The sequence below is a fragment of the Salvelinus fontinalis genome, chromosome 40 (assembly GCF_029448725.1).
Source record: "Salvelinus fontinalis isolate EN_2023a chromosome 40, ASM2944872v1, whole genome shotgun sequence".
Classification (NCBI taxonomy): Eukaryota; Metazoa; Chordata; class Actinopteri; order Salmoniformes; family Salmonidae; genus Salvelinus; species Salvelinus fontinalis.
This window is the reverse complement of record NC_074704.1, coordinates 13649930-13664425: the sequence shown is the minus strand read 5'-3', so window position 1 is coordinate 13664425 and position 14496 is coordinate 13649930. Positions and strand designations below refer to the sequence as shown.

The 14496-nt window shown below is 40.2% G+C and overlaps 1 long non-coding RNA gene across 1 annotated transcript; it reads left to right on the top strand.

Moving 5' to 3' along the window:
• Positions 1 to 3080: 3080 nt before the first annotated feature.
• Positions 3081 to 7030, top strand: LOC129839104 (uncharacterized). The gene is made up of 2 exons (XR_008756982.1): positions 3081 to 5308; positions 5685 to 7030. It is a non-coding gene; the product is annotated as an uncharacterized LOC129839104 (long non-coding RNA).
• Positions 7031 to 14496: the final 7466 nt, after the last annotated feature.

Sequence of the window (14496 nt, the reverse complement as noted above, 5' to 3'; positions counted from 1 at the left end):
AATTATTTATTTCATGTTATTTTATTTAAAATTGCATAGTTTGTGCGACATACTTGTCCATAGCTGCTGTTTGAAGAGTTGAGACACTGACTGAAGGATATTTTGTTTGATTTGTTTGGGTTTTTCATTGAAGTAGTTATCTTGCTTTTAGAACTGTACTTATTTTAAGCTTTTTGTTCTTGCAAAGATATTGTAGTAGACTCAGGCCAGGTGGACATATTTAATGACTATATAAATGTATCAGAAAAAGTCAAATTAAAAGGTCAATTCAATACGGAGACCAACTTTGTGATGGGTCTCAATGGAGATTCTTTTAGATGTGATCACACCATGTTCATTGTATTTATGAAAACTACACCCATACAGTGTACAGTACCATTGTCACCTACTGACCTTTCTTGATATTGCTGGTTGTAAGTACGAATACCTGCATACATACTGGACTGGTAAGGAGCACTGCTATAACTATTATTAGTAGTAGAATTATAATGATTTAAACATTTGAACAAGTTGGGAAAACCCTTCAGTTAACTACTGTACCTATCAATTATCCAGTTGTAGGAATTATGGTTCCTCAATATACATTTAACATATTACAACGTAGGCTATGTGTTACAGCACTACTTTTGGTGTCCCCCTCAGGAATTGCTCTTGAGAAAATTTAATGTAATTGTCCCCTCCAAGGTTGATATCAGATTTTCGCCCCTGCCTTATGAACACCTTTCTGACGTTCTGCATATCCCGATAGCTCAATAGTATCCCTGTGGGCAAGCTCGAGTCCAAGTGCGATATCACAGGCTTTCCGAAAGGTCAGGTCCTTCTTTGACAGAAGCCTTCTGTGATATGCTTCACCTGTGAGACCACATACAAACTTGTCTCGAAGAGCATCATCAAGAAATTGTGCAAACTCACATGTACTTGCCAGCCTTTTCAAAGCAAGGATGTAGTCTGCCACGTATTCCCCTTGACTCTGGTGACGTTGGTCAAATCTGAAATGTTCTGCAATGAGAATTGGCTTAGGCTTGAAATGCCTTGAAAGAGTATCAGTCAGTTCTGCATAGGTCAACTCCACTGCTTTTATTGGTTCAATGAGACCTTTCAGCAATCCATACTCAGTTGGACCCAAAACACTGAGAAATACGTCTGCTTTCTTTTCCTCTTTGATTTCATTTGCAGCCAGCCAACGCTCAAAACGCTCCAAATAGGAATCAAAATCCTCTTTTGTAGACTCAAACTCTGGTACTCGACCAATTGTTGCCATTTTCACAGTTAATTGTTCAGTTTCCTTATTCCTTGTATTCCTTAATTTTCATCTAATTCTTCACTTCAGAAGTTTCTACAATTTCTTCGTTCACTGCACTCATTTGTAATAATGTACACACAGTGTTACGTTCCTTCTTCCTTTTTTTTCTCTTTCTTGATAATATTTCTCCACTGAGATCGCCTAATTTCAATGGGTTCAATGACAGTTCTTTTTATTTTACCACCAGAGGGCAGTGTCGCTATTCTGGACTCCAATAGTCTTGCTACTTGGCAGCTCCTGAACACTGTATCTGCTAGCAGTGCTTAGCCGTTTTTTACTGGCGAAAGAAAATAAAAAATAACTGACGAATTACATAATTATTTTCATTACTCACGCAACATTCTTCCCTTCAAGCAATGTCCGTTAAAGAAGTTGAACCACCTCGTCGCCACTGTAATATTTGTGTTGTGGAGAAATGACCAGGCAGGAGACGGAGTACAGTTAGTTTTCGTTTAGTCAAAACCTCTCGTGCTCTACAGTTCTCGGGCACACTCGTGCGCATGCGCATTTCGTATTAGGTGTAGTAACGTAACACTGTCGTAATAATCACTGCTTAGTAACAGCATAGTAACTAATATAAACAGATGTAGATCCCAGATACTACAAATATAACCATTTATTCTTGAAGAATATAATTTATAAATGCCTCAAATGTTTCAACCGTATTACTCCACCAGAAACCAAAACATAAGCTCGTATAACGCCACTGTTTGTAAACAAATACTATATGGCTGAGGAATAGGGTCGATCCAAGCGTTCTGACCTCACAATGACACCCAAGCTAACTGGCTAACGTTGGATGACTTGCTAGACACAAATGAGAGAAACCTCTCTTACCATTTTACTTGCCCTAGCAGAGCTGGTTAGGCTGTTTTCATGTTATCCAGAGCGTTGGTGACCAACCGTGCTGCTGGCAACAATTTAATTTTAGCTTTTTTGCAGATGTTTACTGACACCGGCCATATTCAACGGGTGTTGAGCGTTATTAAATACATCAGTTATTCTGCGCTCTAATCAAGTCAATAAACATTGGGTAGTTAGTTAGAATATAGTTACTATACTGGCAAGTTTGATTTAGAAGTAGCCAACTAATGTTAGGTAGCTAGCTCAAATACTGGTACATACTGCTGTAAAGATTTGCTATGCGTTTTGTAAGGATAGTGTAGCTAACATAACATGTAAATTATTTTTAAAGTCATTAGTTTATTACATTGCTCAACATTTGTCATAGTTATTTAAAGCAGTTCATTTGTATCCGCTCTCTCGGACTTCGGCTGCATATTTTCCCCCATTTTCTTCACATCTGAAAAAGTTGAAGCCACGCCGATTTCATGAAGAATTGCATTATGGGGCCTAAAGTACTGCGTGTATATGTCATATTTTGGCGAATTTAGTACGACATCCGGGAACTTTTGGCATACTAACTATATCATACTATGACCAATAAGCAGACTATATACTCAATTTACTTCACAAATAGTGCAGTTAGTATGAGTATTCTAACAGCTCAGGACTCTGGGCAGCCATTTTGTTTGTTTAAAAACTAGGTTGTCCCTTTAAAAAAGCCACACAACAATCAATCAAACAATCTGCAGTTCAACCAATAACAAAGCTGTAATTCCACCACTGTTTTGGTAATAAGATGATGGATGGGGCTGGAGTATGGATGCAAGGACTGACCATCCATGATATCAACGTTATAGTTTTAACCATGTTGAGGCTATACCGTGTTGGTTTACATTGTTTCTAAACATTGGAGTAAAAAAAGCTTATTTGGGGTTCTGATGGGGTAAACAGTTGACCTAAGCTCATGAGGCATGTGTTATATTCTTCAAGAATAATTATTTCACTGTAACAGCCTCACCTTCTACTTGTTTTTGTATTGTAACAACCTCCTCCTCCGCTTTCACGAGAGCTACTTTCTCCATCCAGCAGACCTTCTCTTATTCAGCAGGAACGGGGTTAAGTTTGAGACTGGAACTATGAGGCATGTACTGAAGTCGCTAAACGGTATAATTCAAAGCAGTGTCGCTTTATCAGCAGCACGTGATCAATGACGTCTGAATAATAATTTCGTCGAACACCTGATTGTTTTGGTATTGGGCTCGTTCGACATTGCAGCCGACAGTGCAGGTGGCTGCTGACTGACTAATTTACAAATCACCTTGCATCATAAATAACTACTCATTATTATTTATAAATCAGTCAGCCAGTCACCGTTTACCCACCACGCAGCATGGAGTTGATGCTCTCGAACAGGGCCAGTGGTTTAATATATGACATAATGGCTACGCTGCTACGGCGTGTGACTTCATCTATAAAATGTGGCTGTTCTAAATTCTGTGTCGCCCAAAGCCTTGAGTAATGAACTTATTTTTTTTGCCACAATTGGCTGGAAAAAGCCAATGATTCAGAAAGCGTTGTTTCCCCGTCACAATTACTTTTTCTGTGAATTAGACTACGGGAGTTGTGTAACTTTTTCCACGTTGGCTCACTGTTAGTTGGGTTCTGATTGGTCTCCGGTAGTTGGTCTCGCTGACCATAACCTTACAAGTTGGCTACGCTGGTTAGGCTAATGCTAGTTTGCTAAATAGCTAACGTTGGATGACTGGCTACGCTGGTTAGGCTAATAGCTAGTTGGCTAAATAGTTAACGTTAGCTGGTTGGCTAAGATAACTGCATATAACTAATGTTAGCTGGCTGGCTAAGATACCTGCATATAGCTAATGTTAGCTGGCTGGCTAAGATAACTGCATGTAGCTAACGTTAGCTGGCTGGCTAAGATAACTGCATATAACTAACGTTAGCTGGCTGGCTAAGATAACTGCATATAGCTAACGTTAGCTGGCTGGCTAAGATAACTGCATATAGCTAACGTTAGCTGGCTGGCTAAGATAACTGCATATAGCTAACGTTAGCTGGCTGGCTAAGATAACTGCATATAGCTAACGTTAGCTGGCTGGCTAAGATAACTGCATGTAGCTAACGTTAGCTGGCTGGCTAAGATAACTGCATGTAGCTAACGTTAGCTGGCTGGCTAAGATAACTGCATGTAGCTAACGTTAGCTGGCTGGCTAAGATAACTGCATGTAGCTAACGTTAGCTGGCTGGCTAAGATAACTGCATGTAGCTAACGTTAGCTGGCTGGCTAAGATAACTGCATGTAGCTAACGTTAGCTGGCTGGCTAAGATAACTGCATGTAGCTAACGTTAGCTGGCTGGCTAAGATAACTGCATATAGCTAACGTTAGCTGGCTGGCTAAGATAACTGCATATAGCTAACGTTAGCTGGCTGGCTAAGATATTTTTATTTTATTTATTTTTTATTTATTTTACCGTTATTTTACCAGGTAAGTTGACTGAGAACACGTTCTCATTTGCAGCAACGACCTGGGGAATAGTTACAGGGGAGAGGAGGGGGATGAATGAGCCAATTGTAACTGCATATAGCTAACATTCTTTGATATTTGGTTAGATGGTGTTATGCATTTCCAAAACGTTGGTTTAGTTTAATCACTCAAGTCATGAGTGCAAATGATTGGTTGAATTTAAAGTTTTACATTTTAAGTTATTTCTATTGTAGTTTTCATCATAGGGAATAGGCTGGTCTTCCATATTACTTCACACCTGACTTTGGCACTCTTCTAAATTCGGATTGGTTTAATGTAATAACTCCAAAAATAGAACAGTGAGGTGTAACTTTGCATTGGGAAAAATATTTTATTTTATCTCAAACTGCACCATGTTATTTGTCTACAAGCACTTTAATGTTTAGATAATAAATTATTGTATCAACAGGTTTTTAAGTATAGTATTTAAGATGATTGAGGAGAAAAGTATCATCCAACCATTGGGTAACTTGTTTCATGCACATCAAATGTGAGGGTGAATTTCAGATGTTCACTGCTTGTATTGGTGAAGGAGTGGAATCGATGAAGTTCCTCTGCTGTCCCCTGGAATAGAAGGAACACGTCATCAATGAAGAATTTTACAGAGCCTGATGAGGTGCTAGAATGGATTGTTAGGGCTGACAATCACATTCTCTAACAACCCCACATACAGATTGGCATAATTAGATGCTATTTTTTTAAATTACGACTCTTGTCTGTTTCTTTTACACATACATTTTTAAAGAGACAGAATGCACAATGGTCAATGTTATCTGCGATCCTTGAGACAACCCTACCCTAAACCCTAACCTTAACCCCTACCTTAATGTAAGCACATTGTAACTTGTGTGCATCCAGACCTAATGCAACTTGGAGTGATCAGATGACAGAAGTCACATTTAGGTGCCAGGTGTAACTGAGGCCATAGATGCTCCATATACATTACTTTGAGTGTTTTATATAATATGACTAAATGTGTTTCTGTGTTGCAGGGGCAGTCAAGAAATGGAATGGCAAGGCCACAGAACATGACATAAGCAGAGCTGTGGGAGACCACCACAAGCCCCTGGTAGAGCCGGGGGTGGTGTTTACCACTCCACCACACCTTCAGCAGGCTGGAAATGTGGGATTGATACTGTTTTTCATACTAAGATGTACCAAGAGTTTGTTGATTGGTCAGGCATTGGATTAATTTGTTTCGCAATATGTTCAAATCAAATCAAGCTTTATTTATAGAGCATATTTCAGACATGGATGCAGCACAATGGCTTTACAGGAAAAGACACTATGGGGGTGTCCAATGAAAGTTGACAAGTAACAACAACTGGGAAATAAGACACCCACCATGAGACCCACTAAATCTGCCCAAGAAGAGGAAAATGAAAGAAAAACCCACACCAAACCTAAAGACAGGAAGCAAACCAAAAAGGTTGAGCAACTAAAGGTGGACACTCTACATCTATCAAGACAACTGGAGCACTGGGCCAGACACTCTTAAATAGAACCTGGACCAGCTCAGGTGAAACAACTTCCCACTAATGAGATGGACAAGCCAGCACAGGTGTAACACATACTGACTAACGAGGTGACACCAATCAGTGCGCCCAACGTGCTAACGAGCTATACGTGATAAAGTCCAACCTCAAAACATTAATGTAACACTTTCCCCTTAAGACAACAAATAGATCCTATATTTTTCCCCCACAAGCTTCTGGAACTCTCGTCTTCCTAAAACTCACTTAGTTCTAGAACTCTCGTCCCTTTGGAACAAAATCAATTGTGATTCATGGCAAAGCACTGGCTAAACGCAAAACTTGTTGACTGCCCACCCTTGAGACAATCAGCAAACAACACCTGCAATATCTGTTGTAACTTTCCACCTCACTGCGGAGCTTCTCTCTCTTTCGGGGCCCATTCCCCAATGTCATGCATTTGGGTTAGCATTTCTGAGAATGAATCCTGATATTCTAAAAGAAGGGTAACAACTTCAATATAATTATATCTAAAAGCGGGGCAACATTGTCAATATAATTGTACCCAAAAATGGTCAGCTGGTTGCATAAATAATTATGAATACTAAATGTTACATAAATTGTAAATATCAAAACCAACCAAATGTTCACCCCTTTGTTAATATGTATTGGCAATACTTCACTTAAGGGTGAGGCATGGAATAATAAAACATGGATCTTTTGTCAGGCTGGATGTTTGAAATATGAGTAGGTGATTTGAGTCATGCTTCTTCAGTAGTGGAATAAAGACAATTAGCATTTGAATGTTGTCAAGAAATACTGGAGTGATGTCAGATTGTTAATAAAATTGATTATAGTCCAATTTATTATACTGTTTTCATGTGTGTATATACACAAACATCTGAAACAATTATCATATTACATGTATTTTTTTAAACAAGCAGCTTTTTCAAGTTGTAGAAAACAGCGAGCTACATTTTGAAGTGCTGCATTTTGATTAAAGTGGGTCACCAACGCAGTAAGTGTAACACAGCTCTTTTTTTGTTAGTCACTTTTTGTTAAATAATACTCTTTCAATTCAGAGCCTGGATTTTCCCCTGAGGCTAATATACATATCATGCTGCAATCAATTGAACAGGGCAAACGATAAGGTAGAACATCATTAAAATACTCCTACTACAATGTTAAAACATTCTACATTGTGACATTTCATTTATATCATGAAACAACTTCTTCATGTATGTATTTTCTAATGTTTGATCAGAGATCTTTTGTCAGAGTATATCTTGTCACATTGATCATAGCTATAAGATTTCTCTCCTGTGTGTGTTCTCTGGTGTCGAATCAGATTGCTTGATACAGTAAAACTCATCCCACATTGATCACAGCTACAAGGTTTCTCTCCAGTGTGTGTTCTCTTGTGTGAAGTCAGCTGGCTAGATGTAGGAAAACTCTTCCCACATTGATCACAACTATAAGGCTTCTCTCCTGTGTGTGTTCTCTGGTGTCTTGTCAGATTGCTTGATCTAGTAAAACTCATCTCACATTGATCACAGCTATAAGGTTTCTCTCCTGTGTGTGTTCTCCAGTTGGAGGCAGGGCTTTCTCCTATAGATCTCCATTTTTATGGAACGGTCTGCCTTCCCATGTGAGAGACGCAGACTCGGTCTCAACCTTTAAGTCTTTACTGAAGATGTATCTCTTCAGTAGGTCATATGATTGAGTGTAGTCTGGCCGAGGAGTGTGAAGGTGAACGGAAAGGCTCTGGAGCAACGCCCTTGCTGTCTCTGCCTGGCCGGTTCCCCTCTCTCCACTGGGATTCTCTGCCTCTAACCCTATTACAGGGGCTGAGTCACTGGCTTACTGGTGCTCTTTCATGCCGTCCCTAGGAGGGGTGTGTCACTTGAGTGGGTTGAGTTACTGACGTGATCTTCCTGTCTGGGTTGGCGCCCCCCCTTGGTTTGTGCAGTGGTGGAGATCTTTGTGGGCTATACTCGGCCTTGTCTCAGGATTGTAAGTTGGTGGTTGAAGATATCCCTCTAGTGGTGCGGGGGCTGTGCTTTGGCAAAGTGGGTGGGGTTATATCCTTCCTGTTTGGCCCTGTCCGGGGGTATCATCGGATGGGGCCACAGTGTCTCCTGACCCCTCCTGTCTCAGCCTCCAGTATTTATGCTGCAGTAGTTTATGTGTCGGGGGCTAGGGTCAGTTGGTTATATCTGGAGTACTTCTCCTGTCTTATCCAGTGTCCTGTGTGAATTTAAGTATGCTCTCTCTAATTCTCTCCTTCTCTCTTTCTTTCTTTCTCTCGGAGAACCTGAGCCCTAGGACCATACGTCAGGACGACCGGGCATGATGACTCCTTGCTGTCCCCAGTCCACCTGGCCTTGCTGCTGTTCCAGTTTCAACTGTTCTGCCTGCGGTTATGGAACCCCTCTCTGTCCCAGACCTGCTGTTTTCAACTCTTAATTATCGGCTATGAAAAGCCAACTGACATTTATTCCTGATTATTATTTGACCATGCTTGTCATTTATGAACATTTTGAAAATCTTGGCTCTCTCTAATTCTCTCCTTCTCTCTTTCTTTCTCTCTCTCGGAGAACCTGAGCCCTAGGACCATACGTCAGGACTACAGGGCATGATGACTCCTTGCTGTCCCCAGTCCACCTGGCCTTGCTGCTGTTCCAGTTTCAACTGTTCTGCCTGCGGTTATGGAAACCCTACCTGTCCCAGACCTGCTGCTTTCAACTCTTAATGATCGGCTATGAAAAGCCAACTGACATTTATTCCTGATTATTATTTGACCATGCTTGTCATTTATGAACATTTTGAAAATCTTGGCTCTCTCTAATTCTCTCATTCTCTCTTTCTTTCTCTCTCTCGGAGAACCTGAGCCCTAGGACCATACATCAGGACTACAGGGCATGATGACTCCTTGCTGTCCCCAGTCCACCTGGCCTTGCTGCTGTTCCAGTTTCAACTGTTCTGCCTGCGGTTATGGAAACCCTACCTGTCCCAGACCTGCTGCTTTCAACTCTTAATGATCGGCTATGAAAAGCCAACTGACATTTATTCCTGATTATTATTTGACCATGCTTGTCATTTATGAACATTTTGAAAATCTTGGCTCTCTCTAATTCTCTCCTTCTCTCTTTCTTTCTCTCTCTCGGAGAACCTGAGCCCTAGGACCATACGTCGGGACTACAGGGCATGATGACTCCTTGCTGTCCCCAGTCCACCTGGCCTTGCTGCTGTTCCAGTTTCAACTGTTCTGCCTCCGGTTATGGAAACCCTACCTGTCCCAGACCTGCTGCTTTCAACTCTTAATGATCGGCTATGAAAAGCCAACTGACATTTATTCCTGATTATTATTTGACCATGTTTGTCACTTATGAACATTTTGAACATCTTGGCCATGTTCTGTTATAATCTCCACCCGGCACAGCCAGAAGAGGACTGGCCACCCCTCATAGCCTGGTTTCTCTCTAGGTTTCTTCCTAGGTTTTGGCCTTTCTAGGGAGTTTTTCCTAGCCACCGTGCTTCTACACCTGCATTGCTTGCTGTTTGGGGTTTTAGGCTGGGTTTCTGTACAGCACTTCGAGATATTAGCTGATGTACGAAGGGTTATATAAAATAAACTTGATTTGATTGATTTTGATTTGGTGTATTTTAAGGTCTGATGAATATTTGCAACCTTTCCCACAGTCAGAGCAGAATTGAGAATTCTTCACTGTGTGTCTCTGCTGATGTTTCTTGAGGTGTTTTGATGTGGAGAGACTCTTCTCTGCCTCGTCACTATCATGAGGTTGTTGAGGCCCCCCAGAGGATCCACGATAGTCACGTCTCTCTCCTGTGTGAACAACAAGTCAGACAGGTGGTTTAAGGCTCACAACAGCAAAAATCTACTGTAAAAAGGTGATACCAACAGTGTAGCCATGATGTTGTACAAACAATGACGTCTGTAATGAATGTTAATTATTTGACATTTGTCTTAAGACAGTCAAGTGAACAACAATAGTCATATTTTGTCTTGTTTTCCCATTAGTAGTAACATCGACGATTGTATGCTATAAATACGTTTTTAAAGTTGTTGAAATCTTAAGCAGTGTGCCAGACAACGTTTGGTCTCCAATATAGGCACCTTTCTGTAGGTTTATGTTGTTGTTAGGTGAAGAAATGGGTCCTACAGTAGGTCTATGTTGTTGTTAGGTGTAGTTATGGGTCCTACAGTAGGTCTATGTTGTTAGGTGAAGTTATGGGTCCTACAGTAGGTCTATGGTATTGGTATAACTAGGGATTTCTGCATTAGCATGGAGGATTTTCTGCAAACAAACTGCGTATTAGCAAACAGAGGGCAAAGAGCGATGCAGAGAGCGATGCACCTATTTGGGGATGTCTGATAGTATTTACGCACCCCCATTACTGATTTGTGGAGCTTCTCAAAGTAATTTTTTTTCTTCACCTCAAACAGCAAGTAAACAAAGTCTTACTAAAATCAATTAGCGAATGACAATAGTTCCTCAAAGTATTTGTAAAATATTTCCAGCTCTTGATAAAACACTTGACATGAAAGGGAAAAATGTTATGCTCTGATCCAGTGGAAATTTCATAAAATACCTGATTACTTCTTATCCCTTACACAAATAGCCTACAGCTGTGTCTGTCCCAAACTCACTGGCGCGGGAAACTGAGGGCCCAGAATATTTTATATCAAGTTTCGTACCGACCTAGGTGATAGAACTTGAAACATTGTATCAACTACTGTATGTAGATAGGCCATGCGCATCCAATGTGGTTTATTTTTATCTGGATATTTTCTAGCTGTTTTTATTTGTTGGTTTTATGTAGGCTATTTTACATAGTTGGCAATGGCAATAAAAGTTATTTAGATTTGTCTAATTTATTTCGATTTATATACACTGCTCAAAAAAATAGAGGGAACACTTAAACAACACAATGTAACTCCAAGTCAATCACACTTCTGTGAAATCAAAATGTCCACTTAGGAAGCAACACTGATTGACAATAAATTTCACATGCTGTTGTGCAAATGGATTAGACAAAGGGTGGAAATTATAGGCAATTAGCAAGACACCCCCAATAAAGGAGTGAATTGCAGGTGGTGACCACAAAGGTGGAGGTAGCGGTCCTGCTGCTGGGTTGTTGCCCTCCTACGGCCTCCTCCACGTCTCCTGATGTACTGGCCTGTCTCCTGGTAGCGCCTCCATGCTCTGGACACTACGCTGACAGACACAGCAAACCTTCTTGCCACAGCTCGCATTGATGTGCCATCCTGGATGAGCTGCACTACCTGAGCCACTTGTGTGGGTTGTAGACTCCGTCTCATGCTACCACTAGAGTGAGAGCACCGCCAGCATTCAAAAGTGACCAAAACATCAGCCAGGAAGCATAGGAACTGAGAAGTGGTCTGTGGTCACCACCTGCAGAATCACTCCTTTATTGGGGTTGTCTTGCTAATTGCCTATAATTTCCACCTTTTGTCTATTCCATTTGCACAACAGCATGTGAAATTTATTGTCAATCAGTGTTGCTTCCTAAGTGGACAGTTTGATTTCACAGAAGTGTGATTGACTTGGAGTTACATTGTGTTGTTTAAGTGTTCACTTTATTTTTTGAGCAGTGTAGAATATAGATTAATCACAGAATGATTTTGAGATAAAGACTATGATAATTATTATTACTATTATAAATTAAATGAAACTGTTCCAGTAAAATGTGAATATGAAAATCACAACTGGCTCCAGATCAGTAGAAAGGGTCAGATAAATTGGCACTACAAATGGAAAAGGTTGCCGACTGCTGTTGTAACCTATTACTGGAAACTTCAGGAGCATAACGTCAGAATTTACGTTGGCCAGCCGCAGCGTGAGGAGAATGCTAAGGAAGAGTTTTTTTTCTCATTGTTAGGCTATCTTGATCTCTGGTTCCCTCCAGTCATTTGTGTGTCTCAATTATTTAATAAAAACGGGTGATTCCTATGTTGATGATGTAAAGAATATTTGCTGCTCTGTGGTATGTAATGAGGAGCAACCAGATGCTGCACGCATTTATGAAATTGCTTATTCCAGTTACTAATAAGCATGCACCCGTTAAGAAAATGACTGCAAAAGCTGTTAAATCCCAGTGGATTGATGAGGAATTGAAAAATGGTATGGTTGAGAAGGATGAGGGAAAAGGAATGGCAAATAAGTCTGGCTGAACAACTGATTGGCAAACATCTGCAAATTGAGAAATCATGTGACTAAACTGAATAAAAAGAAGAAAAAAAAGACAATATGAAACAAAGATAAATTACATAAAGAATGATAGTAAAAAGCTTTGGAGAACCTTACATAACATTTTGGGAAAACATTTACTGAAGATGGCTCATTCATCACAAAGTCCACTACTGTTATGATTTTTTCATTGGCAAGATTAGCAAATTTAGGCATGACATACCAGCAACAAACACTGACACTACACATCCAAGTATATCTGACCAAATTATGAAAGACAAGCATTGTCATTTAGAATTCCTTAAAGTCAGCTTGGAAGAGGTGAAAAAATTATTGTTGTCTATCAACAATGACAAGCCACCGGGGTCTGACAATCTAGATGGAAAATTACTGAGGATAATAGCGGACAATTTGCCACTCCTATTTTCCGTATCTTTAATTTAAGCCTACTAGAGAGCGTGTGCCATCAGGCCTGGAGGGAAGCTAAAGTCATTTGACATGCGCTATGCTCTGCATAGTTATCTCCAGGTAAAATGTTGCACTTATTCAGTCATTATTCAGTTTACAATTGGCTCATTCATCCCCCTCCTCTCCCCTGTAACTATTCCCCAGGTCGTTGCTGCAAATGAGAATGTGTTCTCAGTCAACTTTCCTGGTAAAATAACGGTAAATAAATAAATAAACAAAAAATTCTGTGACCAAAAACAAGCTACATATGGACAGTACCAAAATAAACTGACTCTGGAAATGATAAAGCGCCTCATAACCTTGCTGGAAATGGGACAAACGAACCCCTTCTGTGGTAACAGACTGGGACGATTTGTAATCAAATGTTAGTCCCAGGAACGGGGTTTAAATGAACCACAGAGACTGTGTGGGATAATAACATGGCCGTGTCCAACCCTGCTTGTTCCCTCGACTCCACTACCAACCACCAATCTCCAACAGGGCCCTTAACCTGTATCACTAGACACTTCATAGTGAGCTACAGGTAGGAATCAGTAATGAATCCCAATAATGAGCCACCTATGGGAGGGGTAACCCTTTGTGGACAAATCTCTCAATGTATTACTGCTACCCTGGGGAGATTGATATTCCCCTTGAACATCGGCTCCAACCCTCGTCGGATGTGGTAGGGCTTGCCACATCAGACTACAAAGGGAAGCACAGCCGATAGCTGCCCAGTGACACAAGCCTACCAGACGAGCTAAATTACTTCTATGCTCGCTTCGAGGAAAGTAACACTGAAACATGCATGACACCATCAGATGTTCCGGACGACTTTGTGATCACGCTCTCCGCAGCCGATGTGAGTAAGACCTATATCATATAATATAATTTCATGAAATCACAAGTCCAATACAGCAAATGAAAGACAAACATCTTGTGAATCCAGCCAACATTTCCAATTTTTAAAATGTTTTACAGCGAAAACACAATATATATTTATGTTAGCTCACCACAATAGCCAAACATGTTTTCACCTCCAACATAGCTTTCACAAAACCCACAAATAGAGATAAAATTAATCACTAACCTTTGAACAACTTCATCAGATGACAGTCTTATAACATCATGTTATACAATACATTTATGTTTTGTTCGAAAATGTGCATATTTATAGGTATAAATCGTAGTTTTACATTGCAGCCACCATCACAAATAGCACCAAAACAGCCAGAATAATTACAGAGAGCAACGTGAAATACATAATCACTCATCATAAAACATTTATGAAAAATACATGTTGTACAGCAAATGAAAGATACACTGGTTCTTAATGCAACCGCTGTGTTAGATTTAAAAAAAATAACTTTAGTACAAAGTACAGCATGCAATATTGTGAGACAGCGCCCAGCAATTCTCCGCCTTGTTGGAGCAACATATACCACGAAAATACGAAATAACATCATAAATATTCTCTTACCTTTGATGATCTTCCATCAGAATGTAGTGCAAGGAGTCCTAGTTCCACAATAAATCGTTGTTTTGTTTTAGAATGTGCATTTCTTCTGTCGAATTAGCAACTTTGGCTAGCATAATGGTGCTCACGTGTCCATCATCTCTTGGCGCATGGAACCAAAAATTCCAAAAGTCAC